Source organism: Vulpes vulpes, chromosome 2 (genome assembly GCF_048418805.1).
Source record: "Vulpes vulpes isolate BD-2025 chromosome 2, VulVul3, whole genome shotgun sequence".
Lineage (NCBI taxonomy): Eukaryota > Metazoa > Chordata > Mammalia > Carnivora > Canidae > Vulpes > Vulpes vulpes.
Window position 1 is genome coordinate 10,809,861 of NC_132781.1, and position 22,622 is coordinate 10,832,482.

The following is a 22,622-nucleotide window of genomic DNA, read 5'->3' on the forward strand; positions in this document are numbered from 1 at the left end:
TATCTTCCCCCTTGGTGACAAAAGCCATATTATCCGTGGATCTTCAGCAAGTGGATGACTTCAATTAGTGACAGAACTGTGAGCAGTGAGAGCTGGTTCCTTTCAAATTCTGCATGTTTTTTCAGGTGGTTTTCTTGAGCCTCTGTATCCATACGCACTTCAGGTGGTAACTTAATCTCTGCTAGTCCCTTCACTGCTTTTGAAAGTATTTAATATGAATCAAACATGATTTTAAGTGAGATTGATATTTGAACATTTATAACAAAATAGATGGAGTTTATTGATATTTAAGTCCTTTTCTCAAGTACCTGTAGTTTTAATTATCTTCAAACCACCTCAGCCAAAGCCTTTGTTATTTTGAATCCTTACCAGCTAGCTGTGAGGAAGACGCTCTTGGCTGGAACCAAAGTTCACTTGCTCAGTAGACTAAACATGAATAATCATCATCATTAGGTCACAGGCACTGTGCCTAGTACTTAACACGCAGGCAACATCTTACTTAATCCTTGCAGTAATCTAATTATGTAGGTAAATTAAAGGATAATTTCTTAATTATCCTTTAATCATGACCCTAATACAAATATGAAATGCGCATATGTCCAAGATTTTGTTTAACTTATTAGTTAATGAGGAAACCAATACAGTGTTATAACTGATGCAAAGAAGAATTCAAAGAACTTGACGTATAGAGCAATTAGGGATGTTGAAATGAATTTTCAAATGAACATAAACCATGTTCCTATCCAAAGGCAATGGTCAATTGCATTTCAGTGGACCCAATCTGCACATCTTTAGGCAAGAATCCTTTGAATCACTAACTGTATTTTCCATCGTACAAAGTTACAAAATAGCTCAGAGACAATAAAAGGTAACAATAACCCAGCAGAATGTTCTGAACAGGATACTTAGTACTCTGTCCATTTCCCAGTCTTTCCCAGCTCCTCTGTTTTCCTGACAGTATTATTCCAACTTTGAACTTTTAGATCTCAATATAAAGGAATAAAAGATCAGCTTACGGGGCACCTGGGTGGCTCAGTAGGTTGAGCATCTGCCTTTGGCACAGGTCACGATCTCCAGGTCCTGGGATCGAGTCCCATGTCAGGCTCCCTGCTCAGCGGGGAGTCTGCTTCTCCCCCTCCTCCCTACTCCTGCTCTGTCTCTGTCTCTCTCTCTCTCAAATAAATAAAATCTTTAAAAAAGGTCAACTTAATATGAGGAGTAACATCTTCAATATTTAGGAAACAAAAGATGATCCTTAAATAAAGCAAATATTCACTGAAAAATAGATCTGGAATCCAACATTGAAGATCAGACTTGACATTTTATACGTGAAAGAATCTGTAGTTAAATAACTTGCCAAAATCATAAAGCTGGTTTTTGACAGGCCAGGAGAAGAGAAACCGGGACTTACTCCTAGAGTATTACTAACATAAACAAAAACAAAAATTAAAAACCTTGTGTGTTAAAAGTTCTCTTAAAAATGTTGTGTTTAATGAATTACCCCTCTATGATAAAAATAAACTGAAGCAAACATTGGTTAGGAGAATTCTCTAAGATTATAGTTCAGGATAAGATCAGAGTCTGTGCTAGTATCAGAAAACCTATTTTCTCCATCAGAGCAAATGTGACAGACTCACATTGCTTAATTACACAAATGATATATTCATTTAAAAATTACAAATATGTTCTCTAACAGTAAGGTTTCACTGAGCTGATTATTATTTCTTTGATTCAATATATCTGCAAGGAGACATTCTCTGAAAATACAGACTCATCAACTGACATTCTCTTTTTAATTAAGTCAAAGTATTCCCTTGCCTTAAGGATACATTATCAAAGGGATTACTTCAATTACAGACTTGAACACTAATTTAGTAAATTAAGGATATGCCTGACATTTAATCCAACAGATTGCTAACCTGAGCACTATAATATTTAAATTAAAAATCAAGTCCTATTCAGATTTGATTCTTATATATATAAAAACAAAACAATTTGCTAGTTTTTCTCAGCTACTTAGGTTTCTGAGATGCAAATACAGGTTTTGACACAGCTCCATTTAACATACTTTAGCAAGTGGGAAAGTCCTAGGAACCCACTGATCTGCTTATTAGATTGGCATGACCAATATAACAAAAAGTAAACAGGTTACCATACCTTACTGTTTGGGAAAATGAGCACTGAGTCCACATAGCTCTGTTCTTTGGACTTATCCAATCTATGTCTCTTGCTCTATTCCAAAACCCCTCAGTTGGACGTTGACTGATCAGTCAACATTAGTACTGGAGAGAGATTAACTGGGAAATGATCTAAAGGCTGGACCACATCTGGTGAACAAAGACGAGTGTTGCAATCTCCCTTGGGAGTAGAGATTGTTGTCCTGTGCTAATACATGCTTGACTTAAAAACTTGTACCAGCTTTTGGAGGTACACTCTTGCTTTTGAAAAAAAAATTAAAATGTGGGAGGGACCACTCTGAAATTTTTTCACTGTACTTGTAGTTTTGATTGACCTTCCTTCCAGTACCATATTGAATTTTAGATACTACAATTTGAATGTTACATTGAAATTTTGGGGTCTGTAAAAAACTCCCTCAGGGAGAAAGACTCCTCTGTCCTGTGGTGCTTCTGGCTGGACTTAGAATCAAACTGACATGAAGCAGGAGAAAATCAAATGTAATGGGCGTATGTGCAGGGAATCCACACATCCTGGAAATTCCAAAGACAATGAGGCAACATGAATCTTATTGGAGCTAAGGAGAGGAGTAGGGTCAGAGAAACAAAGGAGAGGTAGGCCATTAACAGGAAGGAGAAAGGAGATATTTGGAAAAACGGGGTTACCCTATTATGCTGGTAAGTTTCTTAGGTAAAGGGGAGTCTCTGTTAATAGCTCTCTTCCTGGAACAGGCTTCCTGTTCCAATGCAAATTTCAGTAGTTGAGGAGGAGGCAGAGATTAAATATGTTAATATTTGTAACATGTTTAGGATATGGTTGCATATATAAATATGTTTATTATCTATTTATATTATACATTTGTATTTATTTGTATTAACATTATTTATTATCAATAACTTGATATTTAACAGGTCCAATCTGAAATTCTTTGTAGTCTCTCCCAAACCAGGTGCTTCTTCATCTTATTAAAGGCATCTCAATTCCACCACTTGCTTAAGCCGACAACCTTCACGATGGCTTTGACTACTCTCTTTTTCTCACTAATCCCTGTTCAATTCCAAGTAAAAATCTATAGGCTCTGCCCTCAATGTTTTTCCAGAAATTGACTTTGTTACAACCCCCAAACCACCTTGGGCCAAGCCATCCTCACACTAATTTATTACCATAATCTGCATTATTAGAATGGTGGATACTGATTTTTTTTTAAATCAGGGAACATTAAATAACTATTTCATAAGACTTTTGTATTCACCCTGAGTATCAAACATTATGGTCAGCATGGGCATTAACAAACCTCCAGGAATTTCTAATATAGCATTTGATTTCTGAAATTTTTATATTGATAACATTGTACTTATGCATATTTAACCTAGGCCGGGCTCTGTGTACTTTCTTACTTGACAGATATTCCTATGCAACTTTTTCTATTGTAACACATCAAACAAACTTAACTTAATTATTACTAATATCTCTCTTTTTTATAATAAAGTAAAAGAACAAACCTTTGTGCTTTTCCAAGAGCCCTCTAGGAAATCTCATAGATAGGTACAAAATTTTTAAAAATGTCTTTTAAAAATGTCTTTTATAGGTCACATCTAGTTGTGAGAAAGCAATGAAAAATGTCTTTAAAGGAAATGTGGGGACTTGATTAAGATAGGATAATGGGGGGATGCCTGGGTGGCTCAACTGTTTAGCATCTGTCTGCCTTTAGTTCAGGGTGTGATCCTGGTCCGGGGATTGAGTCCTACACTGGGCTCCCCACAAGGAGCCTGCTTCTCCCTCTGCCTATGTCTCTGCCTCCCTCTGTGTCTCTCATGAATAAATAAATAAAATCTTAATAAAAAAAATAGGATAATGGGTGCCTGTGAAACTATTTAACCAAAGTGCCAATATAACATTTAAAAATGATCACAGAGGCACCTGGGTGGCTCAGTTGGTTAAGTATCTGCCTTTGGTTCAGGTCATGGTCTTGGGGTCCTGGGATTGAGCCCTGCATGGGGCTCTCTGTTCACTGGGGAGCCTGCTTGTGCTCTCTCTCTCTCTCCCCCTCTCCCTCTGTCAAATAAATAAAATCTTAAAAAAAAAAAAAGATCACAAAAGGGGCACCCGGATGGCTCAAATTAAGTGTCTGTCCTTAGCTCAGGTCATGATCCCAGGGTCCTGGGATGGAGCCGCCATCGGGCTCTCTGCTCATCGAAGAGCCGCTTCTCCCTCTCGCTCTACCTGTGGCTCCCCCTGCTTGTGCTCTCTCTCTCTCTGTCAAATAAATAAAATCTTTAAATTTTTTTTTTAAGTAATAATCATAGAATAAAATTTGGCCATCTCTGAACCAGGAAGTGGATCCTCACCAAGCAGAATCTGTCAGCACCTTGATCTTAGACTTCACATCCAAGTCTCCAGAACTATGAGAAATAAGTTTCTATTATTTATTTATAAAAGAAATATATAAAAAATAAGCACAGATTCTTATAAAGACCAGTGAGAACCTTTGTTTTCCTTTTTCTTGAGTAATCAAGGATATAATAAAGTGAAGATGAAGCAAAGAAAATCATTCTACTATGACATAGACTCTTTGCTATATAGGCAGATTACACATAGGGGAAATAATAAACTTTGTTATTTCGGATGAAGCCACTAATCAGTAAGCCCAGGAAGCAAGACCATCAGAATCGAGAAAATTTTGTTATAAATTTTGACATTTCATAGCTTTTATTTGAGAGTCGGGTATTATAAATCAAAGCAAATAAATTCACTTGCAAAGTTTTATGCTTAATTATGCTCTTTCACATTCTGGAACAAACTGAAATTTTAGGACAGTAGTTTTCTCAGGGTCTCTGTGATGTAAAAATCATACTAATATAATAATAATGCTAGGATGATATTAACGTTAATATGCAATGTGCTCCTCAGTGCTATCTTCAAATCAATAAAATAACTTCTCAGTTTTTCAATTTCCAGTACATTAAGTATTGATAATTATAACTCACATGGACAAAGCTCTTCAGGATCCTCAGTAGGTCCTAAAAGTGTAATGTAGCCCAGAGACCAAAAAGCCTAAAGCTTATTGCTTTAGAACACAATTGCTCTTGAAAAATGAAAGCACAGTTGTATTTATCTGTCACTATTACTCCTGGCATAGTCTCCACCCCTTGGTTGTGACTTTTAGTAAGTGACTGCTTTCTATTTCACAAGGAAAAGCAAGAGAGAACTATCACAAGCCTTTTTTTTTTTAACAGACTAGTATCATTCTTGAATACACATACCCTAACTGTGCGACTACATTGTTATGGACAGAATGGCTGTATCTCCTTCAATTTGTAGATTGAAATCCCAACCTCCAATATCACCATTAGGAGGTGGGGCCTCTGGGAGGTGATTAGGTCATGAAGGTGGAGGTTTCATGAATGGGATTAGTGCCATTATAAAAGAGACTGCAAAGAGCTCTTTCATTCCCATCAGCCATGTGAGAAACAGAAAAAAATGGCCCTCTGTGAACCAGGATGCAGGCTCTCACCAGACACTGAATCTACTGGTACCTTGAGCTCAGACTTCCAAGACTCAAAAACTGTCAGAAATGTTTGTTGTTTAACCAACCAGTCTATGGTATTTTTGTTATAGCAGCCGGAACAGTCTAAAACATACATGCATCTCTTATTTGTTCCTAAAGTGCCAAAAAAAATGAATATATTGCTTGGTACGACCCCCAATTATATCTTTTCTGTAGAATAAAAAAATAAAAAGCAAAAATATGTAACGATTATCCATTAATTAACTCAGCTTAGTATCAGTCCAAGGCTGAGTGGGAAATGCAGCTGGAAGAGGATGGTGGGTAAGACACAAGAATCAAAGACAGCTTTGAGGTTCTTCATGGGTGGGAATGCTGTGGAGAGAGATAAAGATCACAGAGTGGTAGGCACGTTTCCCAGGAGGTGATGATTCACTCGGAGGGAGATGGTCGTCAAGCATCTGCCCAGGCATTACTGTATTTGTAAGACGTGTCCCACTTTATCTAAGGAGGACATGTTCCAACACCCCCATTGGATGCCTGAAATGGTGGATATAAGACTGAATCCTATATCTACTATGTTGTTTGCTATACATACATACCTATATTATAAGGTTTAATGTATAAATTAGGCACAGTAAGAGATTAACAATAACTAATAACAAGATAGAACAATTATAACACTATAGTAAAAGTTACGCAAATGTGGTCTCTCTCTCAAAATATCTTTTTGTACTGTTCTTAACTCTTCTTGTGATGATGTGAAATGATAAAAGGCCAACATTCATTGTGATGACATGAAGTGAGGTGAACGACATAGGTATTGTGACATAGTTAGGCTACAACTGACCTGACCGTGTGTCAAAGTGAGGCTCATCTACTTCTGGACCATTGTTGACCGTGGGTAACTGAAACCATAGATATGGGGGCAGTGACCCTATTTGGGCCAGGTCTTAAGGGTGAAAAATTTGTTGGGTGCCTGGGTAGCTCAGTCAGCTGAGCAGTTGCCTCTTGATTTCGGCTCAGATAATGATCTCAAGGTCCTAGGATTAAGCCCCATGCCAGATTTTGTGCTCAGTGGGGAATCTGCTTGAGGATTCTCTCTCTCTAAAATAAATCTTTTATTTTTTTAAACAGATAACAGATTTCTGTGTTGTCTCTCTCTTTTTTTAAAGATTTTATTTATTTGAGAGAGAGAGAGAGTAAGAGAGCACAAGCAGAGGGAGTAGCAGAGGCAGAGGAAGAAGTAGGCTCTCCACTGAGCCGAGAGCCTGATGTGGCGCTTGATCCCAGAGCCCCAAGATCATGACCTGAGCCAAAGGCAGATGCCTAACCGAGTGAGCCACCCAGGCACCTCTTGTGAGTTGTCTTTATTGAGATGATACTAAAGCCATGCAAATAGATGAAATAGCCAGAGAACATTAAGAAAAACACATTTTTTCCCAGAATGTTATTGTTATTCTGTGCTTTAAGTATAACTTCATTCCTTCTGAAATAGTGTCACTTATAACTGTTTTTGAAAGCACAAAAGCGGGATCCCTGGGTGGCGCAGCGGTTCGGCGCGTGCCTTTGGCCCAGGGCGCGATCCTGGAGACCTGGGATCGAATCCCACATCGAGCTCCCGGTGCATGGAGCCTGCTTCTCCCTCTGCCTGTGTCTCTGCCTCTCTCTCTCTCTGTGTGTGACTATCATAAATAAATAATAAAAAAATTAAAAAAAAAAAAAAAGAAAGAAAGCACAAAAGCAAGGGGGCACCTGGATGGCCCAGTTGGTTGAGCATCTGACCCTTCATTTCAGCTCAGGTCATGATCTGAGAGTCATGGGACTTAGCCCTGCATCAAGCTCCATGCTGGGTGTGGAGTTTGCTTGAGATTCTCTCTCTCCCTCTGTCCCTCCCATGCACCATTTGCACCCGCGCTTGCTCTCACTCAAAAAAAAAAAAGCAAAAGCCAAAAGAGGTTATCACCATGGAATGTTCAGGCTTAGGTTACCCATATAATGTAAAACAAACAAACAAAAACATGGTTTGGTGAATACTTAAACCAGGCTCTGAGAATTATGCAGTTTCACCGTCTCTCTACTTGGACCTCCTTTTGCATTGGTTCCCCCTTTAGTTTGTGACTTGCGTTTTTTAGCTTATTAATTTCTTGTTGGGGCTGCCTTGGATTTGTGACACTGCTCTGGTTTACCTGGATGCCAACCTGGAAATCAAATGGCATTCTGCTTTTGTAACTTAGTTCATGGTTTTACTCGGAGAGTAAAATATTTTTTTTTTAATTAATTTTTATTGGTGTTCAATTTACCAACATACAGAAAAACACCCAGTGCTCATCCCGTCAAGTGTCCACCTCAGTGCCTGTCACCCATTCCCCTCCAACACCCGCCCTCCTCCCCCCTTCCACCACCCCTAGTTTGTTTCCCCAAGTTAGGAGTCTTTATGTTCTGTCTCCCTTCCTGATATTTCCCAACATTTCTTCTCCCTTCCTTTCTATTCCCTTTCACTATTATTTATATTCCCCAAATGATTCTATGCCCACCTTGCCTGTGTGTGTTTTCCTTGCCTAAAATGGTAGGTAATATAATGAATATTTTTTAAGCATTCATTTAGGGCTACATTCTGGTTACCCCTCCCCATACCACACCCCTACCTCAATATCACACAAAGGATGGGTTCCTAGAAGTTGAATTCCTGGGTCAAAGGTTATAAACATTGTTATAGACTGAGTTGTGTCTCCCTAAAATTCATAAATTGAAGCTCTTACTCCCAGTGTCATGGTAGCTGGAAAGAAGGCTTTTAGGAAGTAAAGTTAAATGAAGTCTTAAGAGTGAGGTCTAATCCCATAGGACTAGGGAGGTGAGAGCAGTCTGTCTCCCCTCTCTCTGTGGCCTCCACCACCATGTGAGCACACAGAGAGACAACAGTCCTCTACAAGCCAGGAAGAGACCTCTCCCCAGAAACTAGCATGCTAACGCCTTAGCCTTGGCCTGCCACACTCCAGAAATGTGAAAAATAAATTTCCCTCGGTTAAGTCATCCAGTGTGTGGTATTTTGTTATGGCAGCCTGAGTTAATACAAACATTTTAGAAGTTATTGGTATGTATTGATAAATGACTTTTTAGTAAGGTGTTACCAATACACACCTATTACCCTATACCCTCAGCAGTACAAAGTTTTTACACATAGCTTTTATTCTTTTAAGATAGAAAGATATCCTTTAAAAGTTTTTTGAGGCTCATTCTTTTAAAGTTTTATTTCATCCCAATGGACTGAGCTTCCATGGCATTGCCTCATGGATATTTTGAAGTTCTCAGTGTTAGTAATATTTCACAGAGATAAAAAACATCCGCCCAGGAATCCCAAAACAAAGCAAATAAACGCATAAGAAAACAATTTAAAATTTTCCATCATTTTATCATCTCCATTTTTGTATTTATGGAAAAGGAAAGCTAAGAACTAAGAACCTGAGATGGTTTCAAGACCATGTATAAATAGAATTGACAAAGACCTATCATATAGATCTCCATTTTAAAGCCCTCACCTATTTTACAAATAAATATACATATATGTTTATATATATATATAAAATACATTTTCATAAGAAAAGAAAAAATGGAAAGATTGCTATAGAAACAGAAAAAAAATACTGTCCTTCAGTATTTTTTTATCATGCTTTGAAATAAAGTGCTTGCCACAGAATACCCTCTTTTCCCCATTATGCACCCTAAACTGTTAATGTTTCATATACATAATTTTCTCTCTTTCAGTTTGCAATAGAAATCCGTGACTTAAGAGGCAGAGTGGGATTAAAAACTAAACTCTACTTTCCCATCTATGTTTATACTAGGAACATTGTGCCATCCACAAACTCCCAACTATTTATAGCACGAAATAATTTACCATTAAATAGTGGCAGAAATTTGCCAGTGACCGCCACGGACGATTCTCTTGAGGATACAGTTATGATGCTGTGACTTTATGTCTGACTCTGACTCACTTTTCCATTCTTACTCCATTCTTAACTCACCTGTTCCATTCAGTATTAATTTACAGCACATACTGCACCGTTCTCCTAACTTTGTCCTGAGTTGGCACCCAGTGAGTGGAGATGAAAATATCTTTCACGCCAGTCTATCTTGCCTCATAACATTCTCAAGCTGTTTTCCCCATTTTGGCATTTCAAGAGCAGTTCTGCCCTACTGAGTCCTCTTGAAGTTGGATGGATTTCCATGGAAGAGGGGCCTGCAGAGTTGATAATCGAACCAAGAAAAGAGAAAATTAAATTCACCTATACCAACCAAGTGGGCAAACGAGGGCAATCCAATGTCAAATAAAGGACGTTTCGAACTTCCATCTTAACGGACACTTGTTTTATTGGAAAACCCGGCCAGAAATGCCCTCAACCCAAAGGTTTTCTTATGAGCTTTCAGTTTGCATCTTAATGTTATTTTTATAGCATCTGGGTTGGTTTTCATCTACCATAAATAGAAAAACAAAACAAAACAAAACAAAACAAAACCAACAAACCACTGAGTTGAGGAATTGAAAAGATAATTTGAGCAGAGTGATGAGTAGGTAGGGTATGGAATAAAAATGCCAGTTCTTCATATAGAAAAATGTTCTATTCTAGAAAAGGAAAAAAAAAAAACCCTCTTCTGGTTCTAAAAAAAGTCATTTCAGTGATTCTTGTTTTGTTCAATTTGGAAGTGCAGGTATAGCAATTCTAATTTCTTAAATGCCTACTGCTCTGTAAATTGAACAGAAAAGATGTAATTAAGTGTGTATAATTTACTTGAAATGAAATTAGGTTCAAATTTAATTCTTCCTCTGTGTGCATTGTAGTGTGGAAAATGCCAGATTTTTAATAATCTTCCAGAAAAAAAAATGACGTTTCCTTATATTAGGATCTAATATAATTGGAAGGATGCCTGGCTAAGTGGCTGAGCATCTGCCTTTGGCTCAGGTTGTGATCCCGGGGTCCAGGGATCGAGTCCTGCATCAGGCTCCCCGTGGGGAGCCTTCCTTTCTCTCTGCCTATGTCTCTGCCTCTCTGTGTGTCTCTCATGAGTAAATAAATAAAATCTTTTAAAGAGAAAATAATATTCGTGTAGCTTCAGTGGAGACTATAGGGCTGTGTCTAATCTAAAGAACATATTGATTCCTATGGGAGATCAGGTGGTGTTTCTCCTCTTGCTGTTGACACATCGTACACCTCTGATGGATGAGGTAGCCCAGGGCCCTCTAGCAAGTCCATGCTATGACTCCAGCCAGGATCTAGAGAATGAAGTTTATCAGTTTTCCCCTAGAAAAGGGAACTTGTATTAGTATCATACTAATATGCCATAAAATAGGAACTCACAGCTTTATCAAGCCTGCCCAAAATGAGATCTTAGACAAATTTCAGATATATTATATAGTATCAAGCCCTGATCTAAAAGAAAAATAATGACCATATTGTGTGATTACTCTGTGCCAGGCTGTACTTAAGTGTGTTATTTATCACATCATTTAATTCTTTTACCAGCCCTGTGAAATAGGTACTATTAATATTTCCATTTAACAGATAAAGAAACTGAGACTAAGAAATGTTCATTTATTTCCGCAAGATCACATTGCCAGTATGTGTTGGGACTGTGATGTACATTGTGTGTGTGTGTGTGTGTGTGAGAGAGAGAGAGAGAGAGAGAGAGAGAGTGATCTACCTCTTGAAAGATACTTTACTCTTGCCTCTGTTCCTACATAAAGTCCTCTAGGCTACACATAGTATTGTTGTGATAGAGGAGTTGGAATATAAAGTTTCTGTGAGTACCATATTACTAAATGGTACAGTGTTTTATGAACAAACTGGATACAAATAAATTTTTAGCATTCCCTATAAAGCAGCACAAGGTTTAAATGTGATATTTTGAAACCAGGACATTCTTTTTTTTTTTTTTTTTTTTTTTAACCAGGACATTCTTTTAAAAAAAAAGAAAAAAGATTGTATTTATTTGAGAGAGAGAGAATACGAGCAAGGTGGGGAGGCACAGAGGCAGAGGGAGGAGAAACAGGCTCCTTGCTGAGCCAGGAGGCCAACACTGCTCTCAATTTCAGGACCCCGGGATCATGACCTAAGCCAAAGGCAGATGCTTAACCGACTGAGCTACCCAGGCACCCCAAAACCCGGACATTCTTAAGATTTCATGCTTGATTTTTTTTTTTAAGATTTACTTATTTATTTTTTAGAGAGAGAGAGAGAGAGCATGAGCAGGAGGGTCAGGGGGAGAAGGTGCAGACTCCACATTGAGTTCAAAGTGCTATGTAGGGTTCGATCCCACAACCCAGAGATCAGAACCTGAGCCCAAACCAAGAGTCAGACGCTTAACCAACTGCACCACTCAGGCGCCCCCATCATGCTTGACTTTTTAATTGGCACGTGGTCTTGGTGTCCCCAATGTAGCTATGAATATAGATTCCTGGGCTTTTTGTTGTCTTTGAACTATTTTGCAACTCTGGAAGTCTCAGAAATGTGAGGCTAACAAAGATGAATCTTGTGTCTAGAAATGCAAATGAATTTTGTCAAGAGGAATGCAAATGATTGTCACTCTGTGGACAATCACACCAATTTTGCATCTATGAGTATATTCATTTCAGTATTCCTGATTTTGTGTGTGTGCTTGAACTCCCCTTTGAACCCGCTGTAATATCTGATTCTCCCATTTGAGTTAAATAAAATCTTTGACATGTGTTCATTTTGTATTGTATATGACTCATGATTTCACCGTGAAAAAATTGTTTTCCCCTTTAACTTTCCCTTTATTCCTTCTTTCCATTTTATCATCTATTACAGCAGGCAGATCTATCCCCAAATGCTGTTTCTGTATGGCCCACTAGCTAAGAATGATGTTGTTCTAGCAACTTTTTTTAAAAAAGAAAAAATATTTTGTGACATGTGAAAATTGTACAAAATTCAAACTTTGAATAAACTTTAAATAAAGTTTGATTGGAATGCAGTTGTGCTCATTAGTTTTCATCTTGTCTGTGGCTGCTTTCCTGCTACAACAGCAGAGTTGAGTAGTTGCTACAGACACCAGGTCTGCTCTTTATGCCCTTTACCTCCTCTCTTCTCTTCTACATATATTAACCTCCTTCCTAGATACCCCTAGGTATTAAAAAAAAAAAAACTAGGTTTGCTAGATTTGTTTTGTTTTGTTTTTCATTGCAAGGAGAATTGTTTATTTTCTAGGAAAGGAAGGCAACGCACCAATTTTTAACTGAAAGAAAAAAATGACAAAGCAAGGAGGAAAAATAATTGGACAGTAGCATCTCTAAAATTGCTTTGCATTAATTTTCCCAGGCTCTAAGAGGAACATTTGTCCAGAAAGGCAGTCCTGTCCTTACACTCCATTTGCAGACTTAAAATCAGTTTCCATAGTCATCCAAACTATTATAAAAAGCTAGAATTCTCATTATTCCCACCCTTCCCAAATGGGCCCATAACAGTGGGATTGAGTAGTAGATCTGAGACAGCTCCCTCAGTTGCTCTGATCTCTCTCTACAGGAGAAAGCTTTGCTGGGCACTGTTGGGACTTGCTCTGGTTCCTCCTTTCACAGACAGAAGAGCAGCATTGTGCCTACATCTCAGTGCGATGGTGTTATTGTCAAGACCTTTTTCTTTGGCTTCCTTATTGGACTCCCATTGACCAAAAACATTCTGAAGTCACCTTAGTTCTCTGAGTGTAACAACACCTGTGAACCCCCTTAGGACTGGAAGTGTAGTGGGGCTGCCAGCAACAGGTGCTGTTTTCTTCCTTTTGCTGTTCCCTCTTCCAAAGAGCTGTCTCTGTTTCACTGATCTTCTGTTGGCCAAACCCTTGCTGCCTAACCTCTGCCTCCCCCAAGTCCAGCCCTGTATATTAACAAAAAACTGTAGGCAATTATCATTATTGTATTTTGAATTCTATCAATTAAAAATTGTGGAAATTGCCACAATTTAAACATTCTCCAAAAAATTCTCTCATTATGGATATATATTTATATTTATATACATATGCACACATATATAGGTATGTATATGTGTGTATATGTATATAATCTTTAATTTTGCCTCTTGATCTGCAAAGCCTAAAATACTTATCTTTAGCCTTTTCTAGAAAAAAATCTGCCTATCTTGTTTGATAAATGACAGCCCCTGGGGATATAACAGGGACCAACAAAGAAGTAGTTCCTGTCCCACTAGAGTTTATATTCTTACAAGGAAGAGTGAAAGTAAGCAAATTAATAATTATACAGTTGACCCTTGAACAATACAAGGGTTAGAGTGCTGAATCCCTGTGAGATCAAAAATCCACATATAACTTTAGACTCCCCCCAAATTTAACTAATAGCCCACTGTTGACCTAAAGCCTTATTGATAATATGAACAGTCAAATTAATACACGGTTTGTATGTTGTATGTATTATACACTGTATTCTTACATGAAGTAAGTTGAGAAATAATAATAAAGTCAGAGAAAAGAAAACACTGTTAAGAAAGTCATGAGGAAGAAAAAACACATTTTTGTGTTTATTATTTGTGTTTATTATTTTTTTGTGTTTATTATTATTATAATATTATTATTTATATTATTATTATTTTTTTGTGTTTATTATTTTTTTGTGTTTATTATTATTACTGCACTGTGTTTATTGAAAAGAACAGCATATGTGCAGACCTGCGTAGTTCATGCCCACATATTCAACTGAGTATGCTTAGGAGAGTATTCTTGTTTTTAGGTAATATGCACCATAGTGTTTAGGGGGAAAGGGATATAGTGTATGCTACTTACTCTCATATGGTTCAAGACAATAAAAATGTGTGTATCCACAGAGTTTTGAGGGGAAAGGGTGCTAACGCAAGAATTCTGTGTCCAGCTAAATTGTGATTCACGCGTCAAGGCAACAATATTGGACTATAAACAGCCCAGCTTGCTAAGAGACTAGATCTTAATTATTTCCATCACAAAAAATAAATGATAAATATGTGAAGAGATATAAGTGCTAGCTAACACTACAATGGCACCCATACTGCGATTTCAGCATATCAAATCAACACGCTATACACCTTATACTTATGCAATGTTCTTTGTCAAATGTATTTCAATTTTTAAAAAGAAAGTTTCTCAAAAAAAAAAAAAAAAAAGAAAGTTTCTCAGGTGATCCTGATGCCCAGCTAGATTTAGGATCTAGGCTGAAAGTTCTGGCCAATTAGAGGCATATCATTATACCTTTTTTCTGTATAGTAGCAATATATATATATAATATAATATAATATAATATAATATAATATAATATAATATAATATATATAACACCTTATGATTTTGATGCAATTGTGGCTGTTGTAAATATTCTTTTTTGAGTTAGTAGTATACAAATTCACTTTTTTCTTAGTAGAATGAGGAAGTATAAGAGCACCAACTGAAAAAAAAAAAAACACTAAAAGAAAATGTAATCGAGTTGTTGAAAGCTCTGGGAATTGGTAGTGATTTTTAAAGCTATAAAACCTGCATCAAGGAAGGTGAATACGTGCCTCCTGTTCTTTCTTCTCTTTCCAGTACCTCTGAGGAGACATTGCTATAGATATATATGCACTCTTTTTTCACCTAAGTGAGGCTTGGCTTTAAAATCCATCTTTCTATTTCTTTTTTCTTTTTTTTTAAATTTTAAAGTAATCTTTATGCTCAATATGGGGCTTGAACTCATGATGCTGAACTCAAGTGCTGTACGCTCTATCCACTGAGCCAGCCAGATGCCCCTAGAACCGTTCTTAATCTGTATTCCACGCAGCCACTAATAAATGATGTGGAGAAGCATGTGAATAAAAAATTGGCTATCTATTCTTGAAATAAAAAAGTAAAAAAAAAAAAGAAATAAAAAAGTAATAAAATTTATTTTTTAGTGTAACTTCTTAAGTTCTTTAAGTACTTTCCTGCCTTCCACTTGAGTGACTTTTTTTTCTTCCTTCTTTGCTTATGAGTTATCTGTTTATCTCTACTTTTTAGTGGTATGTCAGTGGGAAATCACCTTGGTGCAATGGTAGCCTCCAAGTTCACCACCAAGAGGCCGACCAGAAAGGCTGACAAACCAAATTAAGATGCTGAAATCACACTATTTGTTGAATCTTTTTAAAGCAACTGGCAAGGAGGCACCTGGGTGGCTCTGTGGTTCTCTCATGGATAAATAAATAAAATCCTTAAAATAAAATTAAAAGAAAAAGAAGTTTCTGGATACATTATTGACTTTCTGTAAATTTATCCTTTTGAGGACTCATTGTATTATTCCATGAGTCATGCTTTTCTTTCTTCCTGAGGAATTCTTTGCCATTTTCTCTTTGAATAATGCCTCTTCTCCATTATCTTTTCTTCTTTTTTTGAAATTTTTATTAGATGTGCATTGGACCTTCATATTCTATTCTCCAACTCTCTTTTTTAAAGATTTATTTATTTCATATAATATATATTTTATATAAACATACATAAAATATAACATATTAATTGATTTAATACAACATATTTATGTGATATATGTATAAAGATTTTATTTATTTATTTGACAGAGAAAGAGCAAAGGGGAGCAGCAGGCAGGAGAGGGAGAAGCAAGTTCCCTGCTTGAGATTCCCGAGAGAGAGTCTCAAGAAGACTTTGTGCTGAGTGCAGAGCCCCAACATGGACCCCGTCTTATGACCACAAGATCAAGATCATGACCACGAGATCACAACCTGAGCTGAAACCAAGAGTCTGACATTCAACTGACTGCGCCACCCCAGGCACCCCTATTCTCCATATCTCTTAATTTCACTATTCTCTGTTTTGTATCCTCTGTGCTGATTATGGATAATTTTCTCAAGTCTATTTTCCAACTGAATAATCATCTCTTCTGCAGTTTCTAGTCTATCTGTTAAACCCATGTGTTGAGTGTTTTTTTTTTAAAGAAAGATTTTATTTATTTATTCATGAGAGACAGAGAGAGAAGCAGAGACATAAGCAGGGGGAGAAGCAGGCTCCCCATGGGGAGCCCGATGGGGGACTCAACCCCGGGACTCCGGGATCATGCCCTGAGCTGAAGGCAAGACACTCAACTACAGAGCCACCCAGGTGCCCCAACTGTTTTATTTTCAACATAATAGAAGCTCTGTCATAGTAGGGGATCTGTGTATCTCATTCACCATTTTATCTCCAGCACTGCAAATAGGGCTGGAATTTTGTGGGTGTTCAAACAATATTTGTTGAAAGAACTAATGAATCAATAAAGCCCATTTTTTCCCAAATGTTTCTCTTTTTCCCCATATACTTCTATTTTTTAATCTTATCTTGTTCTTTCACTTTATTTTTATCTTATCGTCTTTCTTTTATGTTTTTAACCATTTTATTCAAATTTTGAAGTCATGTTAAGGTTGTTTTATTAAGGGAAATTATTTGGGCACAGATTTTTTTTCCTTTTTTAAAAAAGATTCTATTAATTTGTTCATGAGGGACACAGAGAGGCAGAGACACAAGCAGAGGGAGAAGCAGGCTCCCTGCAAGGAGCCTCATGTGGGACTCCATCCCAGATCCTGGGATCATGCCCTGAGCTGAAGGCCGATGCTCAACCGCTGAGCCACTCAGGCGTCCCAGATTTTTTTTCCAATTTGGTGTATCTGTTAACTGTCCCTTGTGGTGGATTATTCCCTTGTGGTGCACATTTTGTTGAGAGTTTATCTTCAGTGAAGGTAATTTATTCTGTGGGATTCTTTAATGCTCTGAGTTGCACAAGTGCCCTTACTACTACTACAAATTTTTATATTTGTAAGCCTAGGGCGTTGGCAGTTTCTTTGTTTCTAAGTTTGGGCTTCTGTCTTCAAATGCTAATGTAAAACTGGATTTCCTTCAGCTAGGACTTTCCATTTTCATGGGAACTGCTACCCCACACCTCTGTCCAATCTAGGCTACTGGGTAGAAGATAAACTTCTTGGCAACTTCTTGGCTTCAAAAAGTGACAACTTCTTTAGGGTCCTAATTTATGCAGGAATTTTCATTCCAGCTACACATTAAGTGGTTCTAGGGTCTCACCTCTTGGTCCTCCTGCATGAGGTTAAAACCTTAACTCCTGGCTCTTATTACTATGACTTTGAAGTTCTTCTTCATTCTGGTATCTGAAGTTTTTGGTCTCTCAATTTTGAACTCAGCTTTATAGTTTAAAATAGTTATATTCTGTCCATTATTTCTATAAATTTGGAGGAGGTGGGAGTCTCATGCTTATGGCTGTCATTTCTAGTTGGAAAGATGAGTTGGTTCCCCAGGTCCTGCTAATGAATTTCATTCAAATTATCCAGGGGACTATCACTAAGAATCATTATCTCATTTTTTTATTCCTAGAGTTTTTGGCAACAGTCTTATGGAGATTACCATTCAAATCAACTCAATAAATAATATGGTGCTAAATGCTTCAGGACATATAAAAATGACTAGGGTGGTCTCTGTGGTCAAAAGGCAAACATTATATAGCAGGGAAATTATGAAAGGTTCATAAATAATCACAAGCAGAAAGTCCTTGCTACAGAAATGCATATAGCTTTACAATAATGCATGCTACATTTATTATTAAACAAAATACTAAGCTTGTTAAGAGAATGAAAAGAATTGAAAAAAGGCATTCTCTAGGGGTAGTAACAGAAAAAAATGTCACAGAAGAGGTGGTAGTTGAAATGTATCTTGAAGAATGAGTGGGATTTCTAAAGGTAATATTGGAGGGGGAAGTTTTTGAAGAGAGAGTGGCTCTTCGAGATTGAGGGAAAATCATAAACTTGGATTGGTAGTTGGGATAGTGGAAGGCATATATAAGGAACTACAAATAGTTCAATTTGACAGATTAGGGTGCTGGAATGACAGTTTTGTTAGAATGTAAAAACTAAAAAAAATTTAAAAAATTTAGAAAAGAAAAAATATTTTATCTTTTAAAGATTTTATTTATTTATTCATGAGAGACACAGAGAGAAAGAGAGGCAGAGACACAGGCAGAGGGAGAAGCAGGGTCCATGCAGGGAGCCCCATGTGGGACTCCATCCCAGAACTCTGGGATCACACCCTGAGCCAAAGGCAGGAGCTCAACCACTAAGCCACTCAGGCATCCCCAAAGAAACAAATATTTTAAAGAAGAAAGTAAAAATAAAAGAAATAGAAATAAAGCATGAGTGGGGACAGGGTGGTTCAAGATAGGCAGGTAAGTACAGGTAACTAAATTTTAAATTTCTTACTGTCCCATTTATACAAAAGGAAAGAATGATGTTGGGTTTATTTTTTTAAGGAAACATTTGAGAACCAGGATCACTTAAAATTTAGTTGGGGCAGTTTCTTCTTTCCCATGTCCCAATCCTCTGATTGGTTACTTTCTCTAGTTCCCAGGAAGGGAGGAGAGACTGGACCAGCCTGTTTGTCCCTCAGGCTTACGGGCGTCATCTAGTGGCAACAACAGGTAATCACAGGTAATCACAATTCCTCTATAGAAACACCTGTTCATTTTTCACTTGTTATTTATATTATTTTTAAATAAGATTTTATTTATTTATTCATGAGAGACACAGAGAGAGAGGCAGTGATATAGGTAGAGGGAGGGAGGATGAGGGAGGGAGGGAGGGAGCGGGGGAGAAGCCGACTCCCTGTGGGGATCCTGATTCAGGACTCAATCCCAGGACCCTGGGATCACGACCTGAGCCAAAGGCAGATGCTCAACCACTGAGCCACCCAGGTGCCCCCTATTTATATTATTATTAACTAATAAAATTGGGCCAAATTCTGATTGGGTAAGGAAATAAAGTGGTCTAAGACAGTACTGGTTGATCATCGGATTAAGAGAATGTGAGATCAGATACAAATGGATTAGACACCAAGATCATATTCAGTATGAAACATGTGAAAATTTCACATCAGAGACTTGACATCAAATTGTATTTAGGATGAACCTTTAGGCAAGATCCCTCTGAGTCGTAGAGAGAGCAGAGAATAAGAAACTCAGTGTGAGTGGGTAAGAGGCTGAAATACCACAGGTTACAGTATTCTATCAGTTTTGCTGAACCCCTATTCACCCTTCGGACCCTAACCTAACTCTCTGTGGACAATGTTCCTTCACCTCTCAGGTCTGTATTAGGTGAATCACTTACCTCCTCCTACTGACACCCATCCCTGTGGTGCTACTGACCACCGTGTACTGTCGCACCCATTTTTATCTATGGCCCTCTTTACAATTTAAAATCCTTACCAACTCCTTGTCCCATGCCTGTTTCATTTTCTGCACCTGACATATAAGAGGAATTCCCAAATATAACTTCCAGAATGAATGGGCAGATTAATTAAGAGAATAGCTGTGTAAGGAACAAATATTGAGAGTTGATATCAATAAAGCTTAAATGAAAAAGACATTTTTTAAAGGAATATTACTAGTAGAAAAAAACTTTCTTCTTTACTGTGTATCAAGTCCCTCCGTGATGTCCATTTTTTTGTAATCTCTGGTATTTTATAACTTTCAAAATATTTCTCTCAGGACACCTGAATGGCTCGGTGGTTGAGCGTCTAGGGTGTGATCCTGGAGTCCTGGGATTGAGTCCCACATTGGGATCCCTGCGTGGAGCCTGCTTCTCCTTCCTCTGCCTAATGTCTCTGCCTCTCTCTCTCTTTCGAATAAACAAATAAAATCTTTAAAAACAATACCAAAACCAAAATACTTCTCTCTGCCTTGGTGGGGGAAAAATAATAGTCCATAACTCACAGTGGCATTGTAGTGATCGAATAAAAGACTACATGTGAGGCATATACAGCAGCATGTAGCACGTATTATGTGCTTAATATTTGGCTTTTATCATTTCACTCACCTCATTTCGAAAACTCCTTGAAGCAACCCAGAGACTCAAAGATGGCAAATATTATTTATCCTATTTTACGAGTTGGAAAACTAGTGATCATATAGGCTAACTATGCATAGATGACTATGGAGTCACTTGAGTCCTTAAGTTTTTGAATTCACAACACCTAAATAATAATTCATTGTCCTTTCTATGGTATTATGTTTCTTAGGTGGAGAAAAGAAAAGAATGGACATTCAGATGCTAAAATAAAAGGGCTATGCAGCAGAGAATGAAACCAAGTTGTAAGAGGCGTATTATTTTTATTTTTTTATTGCTGCTGTGACAAATCACCACAACCTTAGTGTCTTAAAACAATATAAATGTATTATCTTGTGGTTCTGTATGTTAGAACACATGGTTCGCTCTGCGATAAAAATCAAGGTGTTGGCGGGACTGCATTTCTTTCTGGAGGTCCTCAGGGTGTCCTCGCTTTTTCCAGCTTCTGGAGGCCACCCGCATTCTTTCATCCAGCCTCAAAGCCAGCGCTGGTAGGTGGAGTCCTCACTCTCATCTGTTCTTCCGCTTCCCTCTTCTACTTTTGAAGACCCTGGTGATTATACCGGGTCCACCTGGATGATCCAGGATAATCTCCCTATTTCAAGGTCAGCTGATCAGCAAACCTAATCTTCTTTTTCTATGTAAAGTAATATATTCCCAGGTTCCAGGGGTCAGGATGTACACATCTTTGGGCAGACCGGAGGCCTTATTCCATCTGTTCCAGAGGGAGAGTGAATTCTAAAGGGAATATCGAGAAAGGGATCCCCCAAGGATGAAAGGAAGTGGCAGGTTTGTGGGCACAGTGTTTTCAAATGGAAATGTTAGAAGCATCGCTGCAAGTTATCTGACATAGATTATTAACCCACACTGATTTTGGCAGACAAGAAGATCTCTTGATGATTTTCCCATGGCCGAACCAGAATCTTATTTTGTACTTCCCATGTGCCTTAATTTTTCAATTTATTTTTTTAAGATTTTATTTATTTATTCATGAGAGACACAGAGAGAGAGGCAGAGACACAGGCAGAGGGAGAAGCAGGCTCCATGCAGGGAGCCTGACGTGGGACTCGATCCCAGGACTCCAGGATCACACTCTGGGCTGAAGGCAAGCGCTAAACCGCTGAGCCACCCAGGAATCCCCTAATTTTTCAATTTAAACCAAAGTAGGGACTTTCATATATTCCTGTTAAATGTTATCTTTATCTTTTAGCATAGAATTCAAGTTATTAATATAATTTTGTTTCCTGTCTCTCTTCAGAACAGAATTTTGGCTATGATTACCCAACTTCGAGTTTACCTAGTTAGAATTACATCAAGCCATTATTTTGGAGTCTCATCTACACAACTATCATGAAAGACTGGATTAAATGCTTTCCTGAAGTTAATTTCTATCATGACTATACAATTCCCATTTTAACCCAAAAATCAAATAAAAAAAGAAATACAGTATGACTTAGCTTGGTCTGATTCTTAGTGACCACTGAACTCTCTTCTAAATGTTCACAAAATATATTTAACTATGAGCTCTGGGGTTTTGCTTTTCTGTTCTAGAGCTTTTAGTGTCTATCTTTAAAGCAGTTTCTGAAAGCAGGTGATCTATTGTCTCTTTTCATTTTTTTACAGCTTCTCTGAACTTACCAGTTGTGCGTCTTAGGTTACCTGTAAACAGCTGTGGGATGTAATTTGTGCCTGGAAACATGAACTTATTTGAAACAGATAGGTGCTTGATCACTATCCCTTCACCTCTCTCAAGTTTCAGTTCTCTATTTTGTTTCACTTTTACCTCCTTAAAGTCCATTTTCCTTACTGAAGAAAAAACACACAGATCGAGTCAAATCTCCTTTTTTAGCCTTTACATTATTCTCTTACATAAATAAATCATTTCTGTGTTTATAAAGACCTCCAGAGGCTTGTATCTCTGCACCCTCTCTTATACTGCATGCTTTAAAACTGGTATATCTCATTTTCAGTGTATTGATGATCATGTAAGATAATGTCCTAATGTGACATCAGGAAAAGGGTAGCAAGCGTAAGTTTCTTTTTCTACATTAA

General features: G+C 37.6%; 1 long non-coding RNA gene across 1 annotated transcript in view; it reads left to right on the forward strand.

Annotated features, from left to right (window-relative positions):
* The window catches only part of LOC112920748 (uncharacterized), a 51,516-nt gene extending 32,350 nt beyond the window's left edge, over positions 1 to 19,166 (forward strand). The window contains exon 3 of the long non-coding RNA XR_011999552.1: positions 16,254 to 19,166. This is a non-coding gene — a long non-coding RNA (uncharacterized lncRNA). The remainder of the gene's footprint in view (positions 1 to 16,253) is intronic.
* The last annotated feature ends 3,456 nt before the right edge of the window (positions 19,167 to 22,622 follow it).